The following is a 27,030-nucleotide window of genomic DNA, read 5'->3' as shown; positions in this document are numbered from 1 at the left end:
GCGCTGCTGCATACACGCTGCAACACGTGGCCACTTGGCCGCAGGACATTCCGCCACACACCGGTTCATCCGTAGACCTCTGCAAGGCTGCTCCCGTCGGTTGCCCCCGGCAACGGCACATAGCAACCTCTCCTTAGGAACTGCAGACCGATCACAGACATCTCTAACCCTCGGCTGGGATCCGCTCGCCTTGGCATTTGGGGTCTCCATAACCCGAATGGCTTCTGGCATTCCAAGGTCCTCCCACATCATCTGCCGGCAGCGTCTCTGGAACTCATCCATCGGACCCATGGCGATTACTCCCACAGCAAACAAGCAGTCTCTGTATATCTCTCACACCAAGACAAATCTTCCCGTGACCACAGCGCCTCCAGCAGCAGGAACAACAGTCTCTCACATGAGGGTTACTGGCCCTTTAAATCTCTCTGTGTGTGCTGATTTCCATGCCATAGCATACCGCCACCATATGTAGGAGATTAGCTCCGGGGATCGTCGTCTCCTAAGCAGACGACCAGCACACACAGGGAATTCACACAATGTGAGTAAGGTTAAGACTGGCCTCAGCCAGCTTTATTTGGCAGTACACAAACTCAAAACATAAAAATAATACCTAAGCCTCTCCGGCACTAACTAAACATCGAGGTTCCCTACCTCACCAGGTGCTGGCCTACTGCCAGCCACCCCAAAAACACAGCAACAGTTCACTGCCACCGCTCCACAGGCCTTTGCCGCAGCCTGTTTCTTCCCCAGGGTGGAGCCCAGTGTGAAGTCTGCCCCATGTATTAGTGCAGCCCCTCCAGCTGAAAGCTAATCAACTTAATTAGACAGACCCAACTTTTCCAGGTCTGTCTTCTACTCAGCTTTTCAAAAGGCAAAATGTACATTTTATGCCCAAAAGCTTCTCTAGTGGCAGCCACCCTGCCACAGTAGGAACAAGGGTCTCTGTGGTTTATTATCTGTCATTCATTATAGAGCTATGGCCACCAGGGATTGTCACTTGTGTTCTGTGAAGAGATTGCGGCTCCATGATAGATGACACAATTGATTTTGCAAGCATTGCTTGCCCAAGGATACTTCAAGGTGACGCATATAGTATAGATGTAATAAGCTGGAGCTGAAAGGTATGCATCCATGAGGGGATAAGCTCAAATTTGAATGACCCTTGTATTGTAGAACACTAGTTTAGCCACTTACTCCAAAATATGTGTTGTAGCTACGACCTAATAGTACAAGGGCTGTTGCTGGTAAGGGAGATATTTATGTATAAAACATTCACATACTGTCCAGATGAAACATGTTTTTATCATGCCTAATACTCTCTTTTATACAGTTCAATAAAGATGCATACACATTGGGGCAGATTTATACTTGTTCTTGCACCAGTTTTTTTTTTTTGTTTGCATATAAAAAAGCCTCTGGAGTTGGCACATGTATTTTCTATGTTTGTGAGACATAATTGTATCTCGGGTTCATTTTTGTCTGGCACTTTTTAATAAAGGGGTGTGGTAATTTGTGTTCCTAGTTTGCGCCACATTTATCACTAGTGTATGACAGATTTTTTTTTTTTTTTCAACAGCATGAAGCAAAGTGCACCAAGAAAAATAGGTGCAACTGTGTGCACATCCAGAAAACTGACCAGATTAATTAAGAGCATGCAACACTATTAAATAATGGGGCACATCTAGCACAAAGAAAGTGCAAAGAAAACTAATGCACACACACGGTTTTACTTTCAGCAGTATGTGTTAAGCTACATTCACACAATCGTGGGGGGGGGGGGGGCGTATGTACGGCCGCAAGCTTCTGGCCGTACATTGGTGCCCCATAGGCCGGCAATGGGGGATGATACAGTGCTGCACATGTGCGGCATCATACTGCTGCATACACAGGGAAAAGATAGGACCTGGCCTATCTTTCCCGTGATACGGCGCCCTGCGTAATTGATCACTATGGAAAGGGGAGGGGATCACCCCTCCTACTCTCCATGGCACCGGACGTATGCCTGCCCGCATAAGTTTGTGTGAATCCAGCCTTAAAGGAAACTTGTCCTCAGCAACTCGCCTAATAAACCACTACTAGTATATTATCAGGCACCTTAACACCTTATAGTTATTGTTTCTTCCATAGCCCAGTGTGGTGACATTAGCCAGAAAATCAACTTTGAAGCGAGATGTAAATTGGTTGTATAAAGTCAAGGTTTAAGTCACAATCCCTGGTTGACTTGTTTTAAGAAAGACCCCCATTTTGTCATCTCTTTTCGCTGAAATCTTTAGTGACTCTGGCCTTAACTTGGGCTACCGAGAGGCTTCGCAATTTCCAATGGATTCTAGCAGCCATTCTTAAGCCCCGGAAGTTTGTCAGCTAGTAGTAGAGCTGTTGAGCGTGTGTTGTGTAGATATCAAAGCTAATATTTTTCCTGAAAGTCTGGGTACTAGGGCATGTCCACCAAATATGTATTGTCGATCCCTCTTTGTCGCAGCCTCTAAGTCAGAGGGGTGAAGAGGACGGAAAAATGTATGTATTCCAGATGACACCAAATGCGTCCTGTGCATGATTTTAATAGATGTCTCTGTCTGGTGACTGCCCCTCACCACCGTTTTACAGTCGTGCCTCCGCCTATCCCTTTGCATATTAAGATCACTGTAACATAAACTGAAATTTGGTATCTTTGGTTAAAGGTGGAGTAAGGCAGAAAGGTAATACATCATGACCTAGCATTGCACCAGTTTTAATATATTGTTTGGGCCATTCTGTGTACATGTTAACAAATTTGTACTAATATTCTATATAAAAAGGCCACAGGAACTTGAATGTCCAGTGCAAATGAACAGAAATAATTTTTTGTCAGTCTATTAGGATTACAAGTGCTTCTCAATAAATTAGTATATTGGCAAAAAGTTATTTATTTTTTTCAGTAATTGACTTTCAAAAAGGCAAAAGCCATGTGTGAACGAAGCCTCAGCTGATGGCTGTCTTTGCCTTCTCCCCATACACCTTCACCGTTAGGGTACATTTACACAGCCGGCCACAGCCTGGCGGTCATACTGCTGTGCTCTGGAGAGGAGGAGGGGGCCAACTCCATAGAGATCAGCGACACACGGCCACACACACAGGGAAAGATAGAGCAGGCTCTATCTTTTCCCGTGTACGGCCCCGGACTGCCATTGCCATCTTGGGGGACGCCATCTTCCGCTCTAGAGTAGACCAATATGGTTAACTTGTATTTTATGTAGGATTTTTATCATTAGGGCGACTGCTGTACAAGTGTATATTATTTTGTTTTATTTTGACCCATATTGTCTCTGGTAATCATGTGGGACTTGCGTGTTACCTGCTGTATGAATAGCATGGCATCTGTTGTGCATAGAAGCAGATTATGCTGACTCAGGCTCGTTCTTTCTAGACTTCCTTTTTATAGTTTCCTGATGTTCCTGATCAGCTGACCTTCTTATGTCTGTCTCAAGGAGCTGCATCTGCAGATAAATGCTAGTGCTTCCTTTACAATTTCTGGTGTATATATATATATGTGTGTGTGTGTGTATACATGATATACACAAAGTAATGCCACAAACCAGCCAAAAGCTATTCTTTCAAACTTCTATATACAGAAGTTCCAAGCTGAAAAAAACACATTATGTGGATTACTTTTTCCAAATGACATTCACTGTGATGCTATTGTAATCCCCAGTAGAATTTCTCCACAAAAATCTGTGTGGAAAAAAATATACATAATCTGCTACATGTCCAGTAAGCTTAAGGGGTCGGCACATGAAGGGATAAGGCTATTTACTCTGGACAGTTATAAAATGACCAGGAAAGTGGGGAGACCTCAGAGCGCCATTCTGCGACTTGTTTGTACCTCAATATAAGCAGCTTGTCATTCAGCATTTTATTGCTGCCCCCAGAAATTATACATGAGAATGTATCAAACATCTTTAATAAATCATCCAGTGTGTGTAAAATGATGTAGATTAAGACTGTGGGGGACATGTATTATTGTATCTGTGCCCAAAAAATATCGGGATGCTACGTTTTTTTGGGCACAGAATTGTTGCGGATCATTTATAATAAGTTTGCGCCAGAAAGAACAGATGTTTCCGACTCTCCCGACACCATCAGGTTTTTTTTGGCTCAAGTGGGCATGGCCTAACGTTTCCATATTATCCTCCACATTTTATGTGTATTTTGCCGGCATTTTTAGGCGCACAATAGACCAGGAAAAAATTGGTCTGAGAGCAAAATTAAAGGAAACCTACCACTTCTGAAGGTAGGTATGAGATGCAAACACCGGGCACCAGCTCAGGGTGAGCTGGTGCCGGTGCTTAGTCTCGTTAGTGTTAAAACCGTGGTATCGCGGTTTTAACACTTTTTAAACTTTATAGCAGAAACTGCAGTTTCTACTATAAAGTTTAATGAAGCGCCGAAGCAGTTTCTACTATAAAGTTTAAAAAGTGTTAAAACCGCGATACCGCGGTTTTAACACTAACGAGACTAAGCACCGGCACCAGCTCACCCTGAGCTGGTGCCCGGTGTTTGCATCTCATACCTACCTTCAGAAGTGGTAGGTTTCCTTTAAGGAGCAGTCCATGTAACATTTGGGCGCACACTTCATTACTGTCTGCATTATTAAAGTGCACCACTTTAATGTATCGGACTGTGCTTTAAAATTAGTAAATAACACCTTTCCCCCCCCCCCGTGGTTTTTTTTTTTTTTTTTTCTTTCGTATTTTAAGACATCTTTTGAGCCGTCCAACTTTGATTTTATGAAATTTCAGATTATAAGATCCTGGAACAAATTAGTTCAATCTAATTAGTGCATTGGCACACAGCTTTCACAATCTTAGTCAGTAACAGTAAAAGCCATCTTTTTGTAAAAGTGGCCTTTAGACAATATATATTTTTAAATTCTTGGATAATTTCTTGCTTTGTCTGGCGATTCCCATGAAAGCACTGACAATTGGCCGGCTAGTACCTTTATACTAGATACCAATGTCGGTGAGAGTGTAGAAGGCCTGCTGGCTGTGATGCCCGGGTTAAATCGAGATGACATGTGTGTACTTCCATCTGCAGCCCAGCTTTTCTTTTCATTTTATCTCTGGCTCCAGCACAACACAAGCACAGTAGTTTCTGAGAGTATGTTTGGCTGCCTGCCCTGCTCAGCTGGGTACTTTCTCTCAAAAGCCCTCCTCTTCAGAAAATTCCCTATAGTAAACCATAGTTCATTATTAAAGATATGGTTCTTACATCCTAAAAGGGGTGTTCCCACTTCAGCAAATAAATGTTATTGTTTGTACAATGAAAAGTTAAACAGTTTTTCAATATAGTTTCCGTATAATTTTTTAACGTTTTTCTAGATCTCTGTTTGCTGTCCTTCTATAGAAAGCTTCTATGTTTACATCCAGTGGACAGAAATCTGACCGTGGTCACACCGGTGCAGGGCTCATTAGTACCAAAGATAGTAAGCACAGCTGTGTGATCATGGTCACATTTCTGTCCACTGGAAATAAACAATGCAGCTTTCTATAGAATGACAGCAAGCAGAGATCTAGAAAACTGTGAGGAATTGATACAGAACGTATATTGGAAAATTGTACAACTTTTCATTATACAAACAATAACATTTATTTGCTGAAATGGAAACATACCTAATAGGTTGAGCCCTCTTCATGCAGACTGCAGCAAACACCCAACCCGCGATCGGTGCTCTTAACCCCTTTTAAAAGACAGCAGCTCATGAACGCCACCATCTTGGTTGACATGGCCCCCGTGACCTCATAGGGGAGCGGCAATCGGCTGCCATGACCTGCGACTGTATGATTTCTGCAGATTTGTTACAATGTGCCAGTGGCGCAATGTAATGAATCTTATGTATAAACACCATATACTGCGATACAGTAGTAGAGTAGTATGTGGTTGGAACGATCAGGCAATCTAGGGTTAAAGTACCCCAGTGGGTCTAAAAGATGGTAAATAAAATATGAAAAATTGCAATTGCCCCCTTTCCCTATAACCGATAAATAAACAGTAAAATTCACAAACATGATGGTTATTACTGCGTCCCAAAATGCTCGTTCTATCAAAATGTAAAAACGGTTATTGCCGGTGGTGAACCGCATAACAGACACTATTCCTCAAATGTCTGAATAGCGACTTTTACACCTCACGCAGCTCCGTACACCAAAGTGTGAAAAAGTTATTAGGGTCAGAAAATGGTGAAACTATTTTTTTTTTTTTTCTGTACACATTTGTATTTATTTTTTAAAAAATGTATTAAAACACAAAATCTATATACATTTGGTACCGAACCAAAGAATAAAGTAGATGTATCATTTGGAACGCACATTGAAAGTCGTCAAAATTGAGCCCAAATGCAATTTTTCACCAAATGCAATTTTTCCATTTTCCCAGTACGCGGCATGGAATAATAAATAACGTCCCTGCGAAGTCAAATTTGTTATGCAGAAAATAAGCCCTCAAACAGCTCTGTACACGAAAAATGAAAAAGTTATAGTTTTTTTTGAAGATGGGGATCAAAAATTTAACAGAAAAACGTTGTGACACAAAGGTATTAAAATAATCAAAGCAAACTGAGCTGCTACTTCCATTCTAGCACCTGCGGCTCCATTGATCACATTTTTCTCACGTCAACAGTGCAGCCAATAGATGTAATCTGCAGTAACTCCTGCCCCTTGACACGAGACACTTTATACACTATTGAGTGTGATGCATCCAAACTCGTGTCACACTCCCAGCATGTACTGGATGGAATGTCTGGGCCGAATGCCAAAACAGAACTGGACTTACGTACTGAGTTCAGTTCCTTGCTTGCGAGTTGGGCGGATCACACTTGCTAGTGTGTAAGGGGCTTTGAGGGCAGAGATTGGTTGGGCTGGGGTGGGCGACTGCCTAAAAAAAACTTTTACTTGCATCTGTCTCTCTGGGCCTCTCCCCTTTTTGTTTTCGGGGGCACAGAAGCTGCTTAGACCAACTTCCGGCCACACCCGCCCATCCCCATATGTTAGCATCTGATACTGTGCTGGAAACTGTATTGGGGGCCACTTGGCCATCCAGAAGCTGGTCTGGGCATGTCCAGAGAGAGCGCGGCAGAGGACACCAGAAGGGACAGCAGAGGTAAGTACAAGTTTTTTTTTTTTTTTCACACTCTTCCTTCGATATATCGGATGCTGAGTGCAGTGACAGGGTTAAGAGTGTATGGGGCAGGAGGGGATCGCAAGGCGACACCCACCCGTTGACATCACAGGACCAATTTGATTGGTCCTGCGATGTTGATCGCTGCCACTGGCCAACAAATACAGACTGGCCAGTGGCACTGATCTACGTCATGACTGATCCGCCACTCTCCAATGCCACCATTCTGCATATGATGGTGTTGGAGAGATACGTGTGATCTGTCCTGTAGGTGCTGTTACACAATCACTATTACACCCCAGCACCATCAGTTTTTCTTTGCGTTATGCCCCCCATTGTCTGTAGGTGCATTGTGATAGAAGTAGGAGTAGTGCATGCGTAGTCGGAGGATGTAGTAGTGCACGCCGTGTGTGGAGGTGGCGGTAGTGCACGCCGTGTGTGGAGGTGGCGGTAGTGCACGCCGTGTGTGGAGGTGGCGGTAGTGCACGCCGTGTGTGGAGGTGGCGGTAGTGCACGCCGTGTGTGGAGGTGGCGGTAGTGCACGCCGTGTGTGGAGGTGGCGGTAGTGCACGCCGTGTGTGGAGGTGGCGGTAGTGCACGCCGTGTGTGGAGGTGGCGGTAGTGCACGCCGTGTGTGGAGGTGGCGGTAGTGCACGCCGTGTGTGGAGGTGGCGGTAGTGCACGCCGTGTGTGGAGGACTGGTCAGGTTTTTAAAAACCTGGCTGCATCCTTAAGGGGTTAATAAAAACATCACAAATCTATACATACAAAGGTGCAACCAGACCCAATGTTTATCCTGACCACTGTGGCACTGGGACATGTTGGGTGTAAATTGAATAACGCTTTACTTTGAAGCCTGAAGGATTCTTGTTATATGGGGAAGTGATTTTAACACTGATAAATAAGGGTGTAGATTGTGTACCGGGGACAAGCTTCCTGTAATGCTATGTAAATTATGTGGGATACAGGGGTAAGATATGAGGCCCAACTGTGGGTAATTGGTAAATCAAAGCCCTCACTTTGTTACTTTTGTGAAGACACAGGAAGACAGATGGGGTACTGTTGGGCCTAGTTCACACCTAGTGTATTAACACTATTGGGTCTTAATGTAAATATGGGTGCAGAATAAAACAGAAACCTTGTGATGGAAGAACAGCACCTCTTCACACGTGATGACATTCAGGATGTTATTCACAGATATTGCAACATTTCAGCTTTCTTGAGTCTTGCTGGAAGGCAAATTTAAAGGATCTGTTATTTTCAGCAGGATTGTTATAATGTGCTATTTTTATTGTGAGATGATACTGCCACATTAGTCCATCATAGCAAAATGATGGAAATCTACCATCAAAACAATCCAGGCACCTTGACTCAACTTTTAAAATTATGCTGATAAGACAGAAGTTAACCCCCCCCCCCCCCAAGCTGCAGCATAACAGGCTGTATCACTTTCTTCCCCTCCCTCTCTGCTACTTCAACACTCCCCCTTTCCCTCACATCTCTGCCTGATGTAATTTTAGAGCAGCAGAAGAAGTTTCAGCACACAGTGAGAAGAGGGGAAGAGCTCGGGGCTCTGGTAATACCCCCAGAACCCTCCAGACTCAGCATAACACTAAAAGTAGATTTTTGGAAGGAAGAAAACCTTTGATAACAAAAATAAAAGGATTACCACAGTCACAGTGCCTGGATCTATGAGTAATTGTCTCTGGTTTATCATGCTTGAATTTGCGGGCTGATGCACGACCCCAATGGGCGTTGTGGGGAATTGCTCTGGTAGTTGACTGGTAGCAGTGCAGGAAGCAGTGACACACGCCGGTTTAAAGTCCAACTTAAGTGTTTTATTCACACTTGCAAAACAGAACACAAATTCAGCCTTGGCTTAGGCACATGCAAAAATGTTACAAAAGTAATTCCTGCCCGGCTAGGCGCTGTCTAACACATTTGACGGTCCCTAGCTATCCGGGTACCAGGCTGTCTGGCACCCGCTCTGGGCCAGCAGTAGTACAGGAGGCACTCGGTTACCTTTGCTGTGAAAATGCAATCTCGCCTCCAGGTAGAGCCTCTCCTACTGCTTCTGGCCTGCAGTCTAAATCAGGCTCTAACGAGGCCTGTGACCCGCACCTGTGGGCTATCCAAAAGCCCAGGACCGAAGCCCAGGTGGAGTAGGAGTCCCACTACCAGCCTACCCCTACTCCATAATAAGCAGGCCCAGTACGGACATTACAAATGTGTCTGTGTTAGCTAGGCCAACACAGACAAAACAGACTATTCCTGCTTATCACATGTCTGCATTAACCCTTGGGTTACTGCAGACAAACCCAGGGCTTTTACCACATGTATTTCATCTGCCTGTAGGACAGATAGCGGTTTTCCCAAATGACACCTCTCACTTTCTCACAGCGTCTAATGCACCCAGGCCGGATAGTTGTGCTCACCGCACTGTACCATGCCGTGGCCATAAAGAAGATGCTCTAGAATGGCCGTGCGGTCCTATAAAGTGGGGAAGGGTGAGCAGCGCCGACCTCTTTTCCTCTCCAGCACACCTGACGTGTGCCAGGCAGGCAAACATTTTTGTAAATGCAGCCCTGGTGCTTTAAGAGAAGCTGTAATTAAGTTTTGGGACCCTAAATCAACTGAAGGTTAGTGGGGACCGTGTTTTAGGGCTCCAAAAGCTCTTGGTGTGGGGGCAATATAAAAAAATATGAAATGTCCATATTTACCTAGATGCGAGTCCTCGCCGCCACACGCCTCCTCTTGCAATGCAGGGTGTTGCCAGGAGGCGACATTGGCGTCCTGTACTGTAATTGGGCCGTCACTATGGTGCAGGGGTCCTGTACTGTAATTGGGCCGTCACTATGGTGCAGGGGTCCTGTACTGTAATTGGGCCGTCACTATGGTGCAGGGGTCCTGTACTGTAATTGGGCCGTCACTATGGTGCAGGGGTTCTGTACTGTAATTGGGCCGTCACTATGGTGCAGGGGTCCTGTACTGTAATTGGGCCGTCACTATGGTGCAGGGGTCCTGTACTGTAATTGGGCCGTCACTATGGTGCAGGGGTTCTGTACTGTAATTGGGCCGTCACTATGGTGCAGGGGTTCTGTACTGTAATTGGGCCGTCACTATGGTGCGGCGGTCCTTTGGAGAGGCAGTGACTCATGGCGATAGATGACTATGAAGCACTGAATTTGGGTCGCAATAGAGTGTTCAAACAAGGAAATTTGGCTCACATTTCACAGCTTAAACACTTCCGTAAGAAACTCCAGTGACTCGGCATTTGGTACATTTTCATACGTGCTAAAAAAAACTTATTTTTTTCCCGGTATTTTGCCTGTTCCTCTTCCACAGTATCAGTGTCACTTCTGCTAATGTTTATTTCCATTCTGTTTTTTCTGATATATATTTCATGTGTAGGTAAATTGTAAAGAAGTGTTTTTTTTTAAAAGTAGAAAATACAGACAAAGCTGCTGTATGCCACGATATTTCAAGTCAGAATGGGATTTATTGCCTGCCAATGCCAACTGGAAATACTTGGTGTACAGTGAGCAATATTTATTTTCAGTTTTCTTATTCATGGTTATAGTTTGTTGTTTGGTATGCGCAATAGTGACTCCAACTGAGCTCACAGTGTTACCTGATTCAGGGTGCCAGGACGGAAAGTGTTGGTCTGTCTCATAGCACATTGCTTTAGTAGCCAGTATGTCAGACATGTACAGGCAGTCCCCGGGTTATGTACAGGATAGGCTCTGCAGATTTGTTCTTAAGTTGAGTTTGTATGCAAGTCGGAACTGTATACATTATAATCATAACCCCAGCCAAAAATGTTATGGTCTCTGTGACAATTTGATTTTAAAAGTGTTGGATTGTTATAAGAACCAGGATTAACAATAAATCTTAATTGCAGACAACTTTAATAACTGTTATAGCTGTTCATTGTAGCCTAAGGCTAAAGTACAGTAAATTACCAAAATCCAGAGGACCGTTTGTAACTAAGTGTCGTCTGTGAGTCTGGTGTTCTTAAGAAGGGGACCGCCTAGTTGTTTTGCTATATGCATATCTTTTTGTAATACAAAACTTCATACTATCTGCAAAAAATTCTCTCAGATTTGTAACTGATACACTGAACAAAATCTTTTTCAAAAGCACAAACCCCCAAAAAGGATGAATGGGTTTTCTAAACCAATGAATAATTAAGAAACTAACTGCACTAGGATGGATTGCACAGGAGCCACTGGGGGACATTTACGATATACTGGTGCTCGTGCCGCACAGGTCCCCGCAATGGCCAGTCTGCCACTGACTGTGCCCCCCTTCCCGCCTATTTATGCCCACTTGGGGACTGCGCAAAGGGGGAAATAATTGCAATTACAGCTACTATAATAATGCAAATTTCTCCTCTCACTACTGTGTGGGAGTGCGCAGGATGGATATCCTCCTGTTACAGAATTAAAGTAGCAGAGGTGCACAAGCGTATCATTAAACCCTGATAAATCCAGAAGCTGCTGTGCTGCTACACCAGACATGAACCTCATGGCCCACTTGTCATGGAGTTAACGTAAAGTGGTAAAAGGCGCACAGCCAGGAATTATTTTCAGGGCTTGTACACCTCTATGTAGCTAATATTAGTTGCTTAATTTATGCCAGATTTGTGCTTTGTGTGTCACATGAGTCATGACCTCTCCTTTTTTGCCTTCATAAATTTGTCTAGTGCGACGTGTGTCATTCTTTCTGGTGCATTGAACAGTTAGAAAGTATGTGCATTGATAAATCTGACGCTATGTCTATTATCTTCACAGATTTTAGTTTAATTGCATTTAAATCAATTTTTCTGTTTTTGGGAGAATGTGTGTACTTCCTATTAGTCATAGATTCGCTTGTTTAGTGCAGGGTGGCAAACATTTTCTACCTGGCGTAGAATTCCCCGTCGTGCTAACATATGTTCTCACTTACAATCATGCATATGCTCACATAAATCTGCTGTCCTTTGGGTATCAAGAATGTGTTTTTGGCCAGTTTGTACCCATATTGTCACTAAATATTATGTTTTCAGCAACACATTTTCCGATGCTAATTTTGTTGACTATATGGGAGGAAACTGATATATTTTGGAAAGAAGGTTTTGTCACTTAGACAAGACAATGAGATACTATAAAAGTTCACAATTCTGTAGTTTTAGCCTTTGTTATGCTAATCAGCTTATAAGAGATTATTTTACATTACCTGTCTCCTTGTCAGCCGTATTTGGGGAGTCCTGGGGAGGTGGGGAGGCATCTGGAGTCTACGCTGTTTTACCTTTTTATTAACATGGTCATTAATTTGTTAATGCCAGTGGATTAATTTTCAGAAAATTGGTTTAGAGTGGTTGTATAAAATAAGCTTTAGTAGTAGTGCCCCCTACTGGTAAAGTAATGATGTCCTATTTATCCCCCACATGACCGCAGTCAATGATGTTATCTGTCATGTGCCATACATATAAGCGCTCCATAATATATGATAATATAATATAAGGAGTCTCTGCTTTCCCTGCTGAGCTTGCAAATTGTATAATGAATTCGCTCCTGTGGTTGATCCGTTAAATCCGGACACACATGGTCTGTTAATCATGGACCGACCACGGATATCTGGATGACCCCGCCCTGCCCCATATGGAATCTGTACATGGTCCGTATTTGATCAGTATTTTACATCTGTATTTGCAAGCCAAAATCGGGAATGGGCCAAAATATGTAATACACATTATACCTTGTTTCTGTGTGCAGATACCATTAGTGTTACTGTTGAATCCAGCAATCTTATCCACCGCAGTAAGACCTGTAGGGATCATAGGAATTGTGGCACTATGTTGGCAGTGATTTATTTTTATGTTCTAGCAATGCTTACTCTTGGCTAACTTTATGAAGGTCCAGACAGCCAATGTTGGCATAACAGATTCTATTTCAGTTACATGTAAGGTTCAGTTCACATTTCCGTTTCCGTCTTCAGTTATTTGCATCAGTTATTTTGAGCCAAAACCTGAAGTGATGGAACATACAATGGATGGAGGTGCAGTTCTTACGATCATACCATACCTATCTGTGATTAGCTCACACTAACTGATGCAAATAACTGAAGATATAACTGAAATGTGACCTGTACTCTTTGGTCAGACCGTGAATGACATATTGGGCTTCAGTGTTATTCCTTGGAGTGTTACTGACCTTCTGTGCTATATAAATGGCTACTGGGATCTCAGTGGAAGCACAATATATATTATTTTATGCACCATAAACCTTGTCAGGGGGTTTGTCTTCCCTGATCACGCGCTGGCCGTTTATGATATCATTTCATATAGACAAAATAAAATGGGAACAGAGCGGATAAAGGTTGGGCACTTGGCCTTTCTGTCGTGATCCCATCAGCAGTTTTGTTCCGGAATCTTGATGCTTTTCATTAAACAGGATGTGCGATGCGTATAAAAAAACCTTCCTGAAATCATGCAGTTTGACAGCTCCTGGTGCGCTTGCAAATGAAACATGTACTTTTCATGCTCTGTTTGGCACCTTCTCCCTTGTAGACATATAAAAATACCTTTTACTTTATGATTGATGAGCTTTGAAGGCGTGAACAGCACGTTGTAAGAGTAACCACAGAGCACTTTATATACAAATTGTCAATTGACGAAACAATATTAGCAGCCTTTCCATTCCCTGCCATGGCCCTATGTTTGGTTTAAACAAAAAAGCTGAAATATGGATAGAGGTTCATCTGTATAACTGAGTAGTGAAAAGAACCCAACCTCACAGCTACATTTTTGGAACTGAGAAAAGGCTATGACCTATCAGATAAACTCCCTCACACCAGCACCAAGTCAATCTTGTTTTGTTTTAGAACATATACGTTTGTTCTTAAGTTGTAGCCTAAGGCTAAAGTACAGTAAATTGCCAACATCCAGAGGTCCGTTTGTAACTATGGGTCGTATGTAAGTCAGGTGTTCTTAAGTAGGGGACCGCCTGTGTGTAATAAATATATATATGTATGTATGTATGTGTATATATATATATATATATATATATATATATATATATGTATATGTATGTATGTATGTATGTGTATATATATATATGTATGTATATGTATGTTTTAGGTTTGTTCTAAGAAAAAAAAATAATGACAATTGGATTTTTAAAATGATGTGCTATACTGGACACCTGGATTATCATTCATAGATCTATGCAGCCTGGGACTAAAGTTAAGCATCCAGAGGTCACAACAATCAGAGAGGTTTATCTGTAACTAGGGGTCTTCTGTAAGTCTGGTGTCCTGAATTGGTACACACACTAAAACAAAAAAAAATTGCTGGCACAGCAATATTTAAGTGAAAAAAGTGGTTACCTTATTCCCCAAGTTCGCAACTGAGCGGGTCCTAGTTTGACCTGTTTTTCCGTGTGGACGCTTGGCTCCCTATGAAGAGGGGTACATTTATGAACGTAGCATAGGTAGTAGGTAGATAATAAATCAAAACAGATCGGATGCTACGCTACAATGTCACTACAGATGCCCTATAGCAGGGAAAGATTGTGATTTCTTTAAAGATGCATCATAAGTTTCAGATTGGAATACAGGCGGTCCCCTACTTAAGAACACCCGACTTACAGACAACCCCAAGTTACAAACAGACCTCTGGATGTTGGTAATTTACTGTACTTTATCTTTAGGCTACAATAAACACCTAGTTCTTATGACAATCCAAGATTTTAAAATCCAATTGTCACAGAGACCAAAAAAAGTTCTGGCTGGGATTACAATTCTAAAATATACAGTTGCATACAAATTCAACTTAAGAACAAACCTAAAGAAACCTATCTTGTATGTAACTCGGGGACTGCCTGTAATTGTACAGGCAATCCCCAGGTTACATACAAGATAGGGTCTGTAGGTTTGTTCTTAAGTTGAGTTTGTATGTAAGTCGGAACTGTATATTTTATCATTGTAATCCCAGCCAGAACTTTTTTGGTCTCTGTGACAATTGGATTTTAAAAATGTTGGGTTGTCATAAGAATCAATATTAACAATAAAGCTTCATTAGACACCTGTGATAACTGTTATAGCTGTTTATTGTAGCCTAGGACTAAAGTACAGGAAATTACCAATATCCAGTGGTCTGTTTGTAACTAGGGGTCGTATGTAAGTCGAGTGTTTTTATGTAGTGGACCGCCTGTAATTTAAAATGAAAATGAGTAGATATGAAGTGTCTACATCAGGTCAGATAATTCACATCACAATATTGGGTTATAGGGGTTTTCTCATGACATCATAGGGAGGGTTAGTCAGCACGACTTGAGCTGTCTGTGTGTTATATGGACAGACATTCATCTGAATGTAATAAATGGCCGCTCCAGGGAAATGTCAAGCTGGCCGCAGCCTTCCTTAGTACAATGAGCTGTTTGTGAGGGTGTCGGGAGCCGGACACACAATGATAAGCTTATCACTGAAGCAGCTCCCTTATGGCACTGGATGTCTGTGGTAAAGCTGCCCTTTTAGTATCACTGATCAGTTTTCCAGGAATCATTTGTATTGTAACCTCCGCTATCAGCAGAATAGGGGACTTGAAGTGATTTTAAGGAAATGCTTCTTGGTGCTCATCCTTTTGTTATGAAAGCTAGGTGCCCATTTCCTGTCAGAATTGGTTTAGATTTGTTTTTATTTTACTTTTGCTCTATGTCATTGTTGCCTTAAAGTGAACCTGTCACCAGGAATGTCATTTTTACTTGGTGACAGGTTCCAATAGCCTGGGCTATGCCTTTTTTCAGCATTCTGAATCATTTAAGTAGTAAATAAGTTTATTCCACATTATCTGGTTCCTTGCCAGCAGCATGTGGTAAGCCAGGTAATGTAAAATAAACAATTATAAACTACTGAAATGATTCACAGGTTTGCTTAAAATTTTCATTGCATTACATTTGACCTGCTTGCTATGCCTTTCTTCTGATGGTCATTACCTTTCTGTTGTGCAGGGGGTGCAGGCAAGAAATGAACTGACAGTCACCTCGGTACAAAGGCGTTATAATGCAGCAGTATTGGCTCCCATGCTCCGGATAAACTCCTGTCTTGCTCCAGTCACAATATCCAAGGTCAGTGCTGTGTTCGCTACATTCATTCTTCCTTGATGTTAAATTTGAGATCAAAACGGTTGCAATGTCTATAACATGTGTGGCCACCATTGCAATATTCCATACAGTTTAATTCATATGTACAATGGAAGCTAGCATGCAGGCAAGTCAATGGACCAGTCTAGCACTTCATTTATGTTATATACATCTGACTAGGAATCTTAGAAGTGATAAATCTTTTCAGTTTAGCAGCTGAAATGCTATGGGTATTAGGTAGTCTACTTACATAAAGTTTACTCATATTTTGTATTTGCTCTTTTGAGCTTTTTGAACTACTGTCCCCTTGAAACCATATCACATCGACTTGTTGGAGGCCTCCTTGGATATATTAGGCAAGGACTTTACTGGCATTTATTAGTTACTGCACTGCAACTATTCCACAGATCCATTACATGATGGAAAGCAATAAAATAATGTATACAGGCGGTCCCCTTCTTAAGGACACCCGACTTATAGATGACCCCTAGTTACACGTGGACTCTGCCCACTGTGATCTCTGGTGAAGCTCTCTCGATGCTTTACTATAGTCCCAGATTGCACTAATCAGCTGTAAGGTGTATGTAATGAAGCTTTACTGATAATCCTTGGTCCCATTACAGCATAAAATTTAGAAATTCTGATTGGCACTGGGGCAAAAAAAATTGTCTGTGGTAACAATTTTAAAATATACAGTTGACTTGCATACAAATTCAACTTAAGAATAAACCTATGCAACCTATCTTATACGTAACCCCGGGAGTGCCTGTATATGGTCAATTGAGAACAATGGGATTTCTTAACCTTTATGAGCTAATGGATGGGATTGTACATAGCACAACAACATACTATCTGGTTGTGGTGACAGCATGGGCTTTGAAACGGAGCCCATGTTATTGGAGCCTCAAACACTGAACACAGCATTTTAACCCCATAGACACTGCATTAAGTATTCACTGCAGCTTCTAAGATGTTGTAAAGGCTATTACGAATGCTTCATCACCCCCACGCCACGATCTGAAGCCGCTAATGTATTTCCATGGCATGTGGGGGCCTAGTTAACCCTATATTAGCAGAACCTAACATACTGGCTTTCAGCTGTATGCCGACGGCCATATTACATTACAATCCAATAGTATTGCAGTGTGATCAACATACAACAACAAATCCCCCCTTTTATTCCACTTATTTTTTTAATTAAATTGCTAAAATACCCTTATATTTGGTATTGTTGCATAAAGGCTCCAATCTATTAAGTGTAATCCATTAATTAAACTGCCTAGTGAGCACCGTAAAAATAAAGATCCCATGATTGACTTGCTCCGTTGTAAAATATATAAAAGTTAGCAATGCTCTCTTTGTATAACCCTAGCAAAACAAAACCTATACAGTGTGTGTATCTATACACTAATATATAATTACCGTATATACTCGAGTATAAGCTGAGTTTTTCAGCACAAAAAAGTGCTGAAAAACCGTAATGCAAGTCATAAAAAGACCAATAACCCTCTGCAGGTCTTCTTTTCTTGCGTCCAGCAGTAGCAGGTCCGTGTGACATCATATAGTGTGCAAGGTTGCCCGCACAATATGATGGCAGCAGTGGCTGGCATCAGAGCCTATGCGTCACAACATCACACAGACCTGCCACTGCCAGAAGTAAGAAAAGGACCTGCTGGGGGTGTCGGAAAGGTGAGTATTGACTTTCTTTTTTTATGTGCTGGGCATATTGGGGCTGGCTATATACTGTGGGCAGCTTGGCTTGCTATATACTGTGGGCAGCTTGGCTTGCTATATACTGTGGGCAGCTTGGCTTGCTATATACTGTGGGCAGCTTGGCTTGCTATATACTGTGGGCAGCTTGGCTTGCTATATGCTGTGGGCAGCTTGGCTTGCTATATGCTGTGGGCAGCTTGGCTTGCTATATGCTGTGGGCAGCTTGGCTTGCTATATGCTGTGGGCAGCTTGGCTTGCTATATGCTGTGGGCAGCTTGGCTTGCTATATGCTGTGGAAAGGCTGGCTATATACTGTGGGCAGCTTGGCTGGCTATATACTGTGGGCAGGCTGGCTATATACTGTGGGCAGCTTGGCTTGCTATATACTGTGGGCAGGCTGGCTATATACTGTGGGCAGCTTGGTTGGCTATATACTGTGGGCAGCTTGGCTGGCTATATACTGTGGGCAGCTTGGCTGGCTATATACTGTGGGCAGCTTGGCTGGCTATATACTGTGGGCAGCTTGGCTGGCTATATACTGTGGGCAGCTTGGCTGGCTATATACTGGGGACAAGCTGGCTATGTATTGCTGCGAAGGGGGGTGAATACCTATATGCTGAGGGGAGGCTGTGACCAATATGTTTCCCACCCTAGGCTTATACTCGAGTAAATAGGTTTTCCCTTTTTTTTTTTTTTCTTGTGGGAAAATTAGAAGCCTTGGCTTATATTTGTGTCGGCTTATATTCTAGTATATAGGTATCATACGAATTGCAGTGGCCCGCAGAATAAAGACAACATATTTATGGCGTATGGTAACTGATACATTTTTTTAAAATAAAAATACCAGAATATTTTTTTATCCTCCAGAAAGGGTTAATAAAATTCAATTCTAATTAAATGATCCTCACTTGGGCACTCCAAAAAAGTACTAATTATTTTCTAAAATACAAGCCCTTAACCAGCAAGATACATGGAAAAATAGTGCTGCTTTTGATGCGAAATCCAGAAAAGAAGGAAAAAGTTGCTGTGTCTTGCAGGCCAAATCCCTTTATTATGGTGCAGACCATTTATATGCGATGAGACCAAATATTTCTACTGTCCTGCCACTAAACAATGTACCTACTGTTTGCGTATGAACACAAACCGCATTTGTTTGCGGATTTATAATTACATGGTCAATCTATACAAGGACACAAGCAAGAACGCAGCTTTCACTCGGGGAATCCTGTGTTGTGTACATCAGGCAGTAACAATAAATCTTTGGAAGATTTCTGTCCTTGACTTCACCTTGCAATCCATTGTGTTAGATGTCCCCTCTCAGCAACGCCGCAATATGAACAAAATTGAATTGTGTCAAGAAAGAAGATTCTAAGCTATTCACAATAGATTTCAGATGAGCTGATTCTACCCCTCTCTCTATATGTGTGTGTAATATTTATATACTGTATATAATTTCTGTATATATGCCTTCTTGTTGGTGTATGCATCATAATTGGTTTGCTGATTCTTTTTCCTGTAAGAGTGTGTATCCTATGTCTCTGTGTGTTCAGAGGAAGGACTAAATATTTCAGAGCCAGATCCCTTGTGTGTTTATCTTTGCCAGTGAAATCCGCCTTCTCCCCTGTGGTTTCTAGTTGGGAGATGGTAAGAAACCATGCCAACTGCCCAGCTGTCTGCAGGATCTTATACCTGAGTATGTTAGCTGAAAGAGATGGATAGATATAGAAATATATATCTGTGTGTGTGTAAATACAACAACACTGGCGCAAGCAAGTTTGACTTCATGTCCCCCCCCCTTCCCCCAAGGTGTATCACAGACGGTTGCATGGCACACATTGCTAGGAAGATGGCATGGCTTGTGTCTTTATTCCTCAACCTTATCAATTCTGGATATCCACAGGTCCAAGTCTATTATTCCAGTGGCGTTCCCATAACATGGACAACAATTATCCCATGTCAGGGAAAAATTTCCAAAGGTGGGGAATAATCTCTGAGGGCAAAATAAGAAAAAGTTCACATCTTCTTAAACATGACATAAAAAAAGCTTGAAGTTTTAAAGATGCCAGATTTTTCCCTTCTTTGCTCTTTGGTTTCAAGATGAGCGGTGGTTTATCCGTACACCTACTTCACCTATTTGGGTGAGCACTTCTTGGATCTGCCCCTATGTTTATTTGAAGACCAACTCTACTACAGACCTGATGTGACCGACCATATTTTCAAATGCTTGTTTCTTATTCAAAAAGAAAGCAGTGGGGCACATGTATTATCGTATCTGCGCCAAAAAAATGCCAGGATTTTAATGGGGTTTTTTGGCGCAGAACTGCTTTACACGTAATAGAACAATTCAAGAAGTTTTCTATGCCCCAAATGGGTCCGGACATATTAAATGTTTAAAATGAAAATTACCTTGACAATGATATTTTCATTACGTAATCAAATGTTTGCAGTACTTCCACTGATAAAACAATTTCACATACAAAGCCAAAGGGGGAAATTTATATTATATGTTATGTTCATGAACCACCACCTTTTATCAGGAGAGTAGCAGCTTTAATCCTTTATATCAGCCAATAAAGGTTTTTATTTCACTACTTGTCTACATTCTTCAATGCCAGACCTGGAACTTTTACTGTTACAGACGTGGACTGCAGATTCTGTAGTGTTGGGTCCAAAAATATATATACAGGCAGTCCAAGACTCAAGGACACCCAAATTACAGACAATGCCTAGTTTCAAACTAACCTCTCTGCCCACTATGACCTCAGGTGAAGCTCTCTGGGTACTGGTAATCTACTGATCTTTAGCCCCAGGTTGCAATGGTCAACCTAATAGTTATGAAAGGTGTCAGCAGTGACGTTTTGTTGTAAATCTTTTGTCCCAAAATGATAAGAATCTAATTGTCACAGGGACAAAAAAAATGGGGCGAATTTATCAAGCTGTCTGAAAGTCAGAATATTTCTAGTTGCCCATGGCAACCAATCACAGCTCCCCTTTAAAATATTCATAAGCACTTGTAAAATGTAAGCTGAGCTCTGATTGGTTGTCATGGGTAACTAGAAATATTCTGACTTTCAGACAGCTTGATAAATCTGTCCCACTGTGTCTGTAGTTACACTTACAAAATATACCTGTTCCGACTTGCTTACAAATTCAACTTTAAACGAAACCTTTATCACAAATTGACCTAATAAACCATTACCAGTATGTTATCTAGCAGCCTTACGCCTTCCAGATCTTGTTTCTTTCATGGCCCTGCATGGGTCTTCCAGAAAATCGACTTTGTAGTGAGATGTAAATTGGTTTATAAAGTCAAGGAGGCAAAGCGTTCGACGCTGAAGTCAAGCTCTCCCCACCTCTGAACTCCCCCTTCTGTAATTTACATCATCCACTGGACTTGTGGAGATTTACTCAATGTCTCTGGGTGCAAGGCCTTTAATTACAGTGAAGGAGGTGGTGTTAGACGGGGAGCACTTAAATTCAATGTAAAACTCTCCACCTACCTGACTATCTACAATCAATTTACATCTCATTTCAAAGTTGATTTTCTGGATGATACCACCTCACTGGAACTTTTCAAGAAACTTGATCTGGAACGTGTTCAGCGGCTTGACAACACGCTAGTAGTGATTTATTTGGTCAGTTTCTACTGACAGGTTCTGTAGGTTTGTTCTTAAAGGGAACCTATCTGGGGGGCTGCCTGCACATGTAAATGAATGTCATTTAATTTTAGGAATCCTGGGAAATGGTTTTAGAACGCTGTTTGCCACAAGAGGAAGCATCATCTGTGTACTTTGAGTGCAGGGACTAGAACACAGGTTATTTTTACATAGTAAAGTGACCTTTAATGTCATCATTGGCATGGAGTAACTGTCCTGCTCATGTTCTCCTGAAAGCAGGAGAATAAATAAAAGAATATGTGGTTGTGTGCTGATCTGGTTACTGTACATCAATTCAGACAGGTCAGTGTATGAGACACTCGGTTGCTCAAAGATGCTCATTCAGAGCAGGACTCTTCCCCCATCATGATGTTGTCTGCTTCCACATATGAGATCGGTTCCCCTTTTGTGTTCTGTGTGTATAGAGTACACAGCTGAAGCTCCCTGATTCTATAATTTTTAATATCTCCTTAGATGTGTAAAGCATTTTGCATTTAATATTTTTTTTTTTTTTGGGACAGTTTTCTTATAATCTAGTGAGCAGATCACTGGCTGTTTTTATCTGTGTATTTCACATATATTTCCCCTTATGGAATACTGTTGGACTTGTGACCTTATAGTTAATATACAGGAATATATTGTTGTTATTCGAGATTAGAAGGGACATTGTTTGCTTAATTGTAGGATGGAAGATTATGTATGGTGTGTTAACATGATAATTGGCATATCAGATGGGATATATAGGTAATCACATTATCGTTGGGTATGCACTTTCTGTCCTGCAGCGAAATGTGTAATGTGATTTAAACAAGGAATTTTACATTCAATTCATATCCACTTCTGGAATGACTGTGTAGAATCCTTAGGGGGAGTGCTCAGTATAGAGATGGCATCCCTACATACTAGATAGATTCTGCCAGTTTGTTCTTAAGTTGAATTTGTATGTAAGTCGGAACTGTATATTTTATAATTCTAACCCAAGCCAAATTTTTTTTTGCTCTTTGTTACAATTGGATTTTAAAAATGTTGTATTGCAGACACCTGTGATAACTGTTACAGCTGTTTATTGTAGCCTAGGGCTAGAGTACAGTAAATTACCAAAATCCAGAGGTACGTTTGTAACAAGGGGTCGCCTGTAAGTTGGGTGCTCTTAAATAGGGGACTTCCTGTATATGGTTGGAAGTCACCTGATGTATCAGTCTGACACGTGTGTATGTATACTTGTGTATATTTTGGCCAAATTAAGTAAGCCTGCTACATGCATTCCTGATATACATTTTTGTTGCATAAAATGATGAATTGAGGTGTGTTTTGCAATGGGTACTTTTAGCACCATGAGCTTGCAAACAAACTGCTTTAAATGGTGTCTCTCAAGGACGGGGGATGGACTCGAACCCTGAATGTAAAGTTTAGGTCCTCTAATATTTGCTTTGTAAAAGCAAATATTCCCAATTTTGTTAACAAATAAGAAACAAACTACAAAATATATGGTGACATGCTTTCCATTTCATAGTGATACTTAATATAATAATGTGTGATGGTTAAGTAGCTCCTTTACAGGGGTCCTGGAAGCGGGCTATGTTACTATATACTGTATGTTACTATATTAGGAGAAAGAATGTACAGACACTCATATAGAAGAGGGACACTTTATAAGGGGGTTAGTTACATCTAGGGTTGTTTATTCCCTATGGTATTTTTATGACATTTCCAAGGGCTCCAGATTTTCAAGTTTCATGTGCTCTATTTTCCCAGTGGGCCAACTCTTCAAGCAGACAGATTGAAACTTCTACTATAAGGGAATGGGTGGATCACATTGGCAGTCCCAGTTCCCATCATATGTGCCGGGTGCATCAGGGGCATGACCATACCTGCTGGTTCACCCATCTTCTTCTTTGTTTTCTGTGATTACACACAAACAGTTTTCTTTAATAACTGACCCAATCTAAATTTTATCCAGTCTGTGACATAAATTCTTATAAATAAATAAAGTCATCATTATTATCCAATGTAGTCTCAGGGAAGCTTGGGATGAGCTGACAATAGGTTCTTGGAAGGTATTCATAGTAACCAGTATGTGGAACATGGCTATTACAGTCATTGTGTACTTTGGAGTAGCCTTCTGCATGTGTATGATGCCATTATTTACTTTGCCTAAGTTGATCCCTTACTGCTTACAGTACAAGTCACTTTTGGTTCTATCGTAGTAATATTCAGTTCTGTATACTTATATATAGTCTTATACAAGACTTTTATCTGTATCATGGTATCTCGGAGTGAAGTGGATCTGACGGATAACCGTCAGGAATACAAAAGAATGTATGGCAAATCTATGTACACCGATATCAGAGGCGACACATCTGGAGACTACAAGTAGATCCTGCTGAAGCTTTGTGGTGGCAATGACTGAGCTCCTGTTCCTTCCTCCTAACTTAAAGGGGGGAATTTATCGTTCAATGTTTTGTTTTGGTGTTGTTCTGGCGCAGTTGTGGTAAAAATGCTGTTTTGCGACTTTCCATTGTGCCAAATGAACATGGGACACTGCAAAGTCACTTTGACAAAGACCCTGCTTGTGCCAAATTATTTGCTTAGACTAGTTTTCACATTACTGAACTGAGTTCATGATTTGCGATTTGACACAAATTTTTGTTTAGGCGCATGTTTTAGTTCAATATGACTCCAGTCACCCCCTGGAGCAGAAATAGGACAAAAACCACTACCAATTTATCAAGACCAATTGCTCCTTAGAGCAGTGATTTTTCAACCAGTGTGCCGTGGTACACTTGTGTGCTGCGACACATGGTTGGGTGTGCCGCGGGGAAAGTTCCCCAAACTATGGTGCCCCTGTGTTTTGTTTCCTGGCAATGCACAGCGATGCCCAGTCACGGCTTCTTACAATGTAGGAGACGTGTACAATAACACATGCGCAAGCTTTGAACCTCGCGTGACAAAATGACTTCACCGAGGCCGGCGCATCATCCTGAGAGCGGAGAGACTCTCGCATTTGCCCACCGCCAAGGTAATGCCCACCAATAATGCTGACTATATGAGCTTTTGCCTGAGTATATGAACTGTTGGCAGAATACTCAGCATATGAGCTGGTACTTTTAGTACTCCAGCAGTATACTGCATATAACAATGAGAAATGTAAAATGAGAAATACTATAGTCATGAGGCTGGAGTACTACAAGTACCAGCTCATATGCTTAGTATATGATCTGGCACTTGTACTCTGGCCTCATGGCCATAGTACTTCTCATTGTACCCCTTTATTTTGCAGTATATGAGCCACATAATAATCAGCACCATATACTAAAAACAGGGAGAAACTGAGAACTGTTGAGGAAGAGCTTTGTGTGCGTCTTTCCACCATTGCTGCCAGGATATCCCTTTTGTGTTTATCGAAACAGGCCCAGGTTTCACAATGAGTAAAATAAATTTTGAATCTATATTATTAACTATATGTATAATATGAATGTTTTAGTGTCATTTTGTGCTATTTTGGTTGGTGGTGTGCCCCAGGATTTTCTAAGTATAAAAAGTGTGCCACGGCTCAAAAAAGGTTGAAAATCACTGCCTTAGGCTATATTCACACGAACGTATGGGGGACGTATATACGGCCGACGTATATACGGCCGATATACGTCCCCCATACACTCCTATGGGCGCACGGCACCCTACGGGAGCGGTACGGTACGGGCGGGCAACGGCATTGTGAATATAGCCTTAGAGGGACATGTGCACCAAAAGAAAAACAAACAATATTATGAGACAAACAAATATAATAAAATACATAGACTCACTTGATTAATTCAGATAAAACTAACATGGCACGGTGGCTGAGTGAGTAGCACTTCTGCCTTGCAGCACTGGGGTCCTGGGTTCGAATCCCACCCAGGTCAACATCTGCAAAGAGTTTGTATGTTCTCTCCGTGTTTGCATGGGTTTCCTCCGGGTACTCCGGTTTCCTCCCACACTTCAAAACATACTGTTAGGTTGTTTAGATTGTGAGCCCCATGGGGACAGGGACCAATTTGATATGCTTGTGCAGCGCTGCGTAATCTGTGTGCGCTATATAAATAAAGAATTATTATTATTATTAACATGGAATTGATCATAGACTAATTGTAATGATGAATTCCCCCCACTGACTCCTCTGTGTTTTTTGCCTCTTATCTTCTATGCTTAGGCACACTATGAGCGAGTTCCCAGTGTTGTACTATGAATTGGCATAGGGCGTTTGGCTCCTCACTGGTAGAATACACCTCTAAAGAGCCTCTGGATTAAGGCTTGTCATGATTAAGCACAATTTGGGTTACTATCCATTTATTATCATAAGGTTGTTATATTTTCTCTTGCATACTTATACACTGTGTGGATGTGCGGAAATAAATGTATTTCCAGTTGTTTGTATAGAGGGTCATTTTAAGACTTCCATGGGCCCTGGGTTGTATGAATATTATAGCCCCTGTAAGTACAGATATCACTTCCTACATCTGGTCCTAGACTCAAGCTTCTTGTGGAATGGTGGATGTGTCCCTTCTACCTGCTTCATCTTGGTTTCAGGACCTTTGGAGGACGTTCATGTGTTTTGAGAGCAGGAACAGATTTATAAGGATTTCATGGATTTCTGAGTGTAGAAAATGGTGGGTGGTTTGGGTGGCCATGTGCCCCTAGAAAGCTTGGACGCTACCGCTTATATTCCAATCCACTACTACTGTATAAACCTGAAAGGCCAAGGAAGCGAAAAAAATTTATGTGCAATGAGACCTCTCCTAAAGACTGTGCCTTTAAGGACATAACCCCCATAGCCATATCAGGTTTGCTCTTACAGATTTTCTTTGTTTTTCTTTTTATGGTATCCTTCTAGTATTTATAGTATCCTTTTGTAGACTATCCAATCCAAATATACAAATGAGTACATTTCAACAAATGTCCATCATGTGCAGATAATGTTTTCGGTAAGATTATCAAGATAAAGAAAGAATAAGTAACACATCCAACAATTGTTTGCAATATTTCCTTTTTTCATAACATTTTTGGTATATTATCAGTATGTCAGATGCCTGTAAAAAATTTAGGATTTTTTTAAATTAAAGGTAAAAACCATAATAACGGTATACTCTTGCTTCTATTATTCTAAGTGTTCCCTAGGTAAATGTAGGGAAAAATGATGGTGTTTGAGGGCGCTGACTATTCTCATTAACATCTGATGCTTGCAAGTATCCTAATTATTTTACATCCCCATAATAGGTTGGAGTGCCAAGATTTTTTTCATGCATACAAGCGGTATTGACTAGGTTAATAACTTCATTTAAATAGGTTTTCCATGAAACAAGTTAGGCCCTACCCACAGAATAGGGATTAATTTACTGATCGTTGGGGTCTCG

The 27,030-nt window shown here is 41.5% G+C and overlaps 1 protein-coding gene across 7 annotated transcripts in view; it reads left to right on the top strand.

Moving 5' to 3' along the window:
* The window catches only part of WDFY3 (WD repeat and FYVE domain containing 3), a 152,676-nt gene that overhangs the window by 12,299 nt on the left and 113,347 nt on the right, over window positions 1-27,030 (top strand). For all 7 annotated transcript variants that reach the window (XM_072116004.1, XM_072116022.1, XM_072116048.1 and 4 more), the window contains exon 2: window positions 16,140-16,256. The gene's annotated coding sequence lies outside the window, so the exon portion shown is untranslated. The remainder of the gene's footprint in view (window positions 1-16,139; window positions 16,257-27,030) is intronic.

Source organism: Engystomops pustulosus, chromosome 1 (genome assembly GCF_040894005.1).
Source record: "Engystomops pustulosus chromosome 1, aEngPut4.maternal, whole genome shotgun sequence".
Classification (NCBI taxonomy): domain Eukaryota; kingdom Metazoa; phylum Chordata; class Amphibia; order Anura; family Leptodactylidae; genus Engystomops; species Engystomops pustulosus.
The sequence above is the reverse complement of the archived record's forward strand: the minus strand, read 5'-3'. Positions and strand labels throughout refer to the sequence as shown.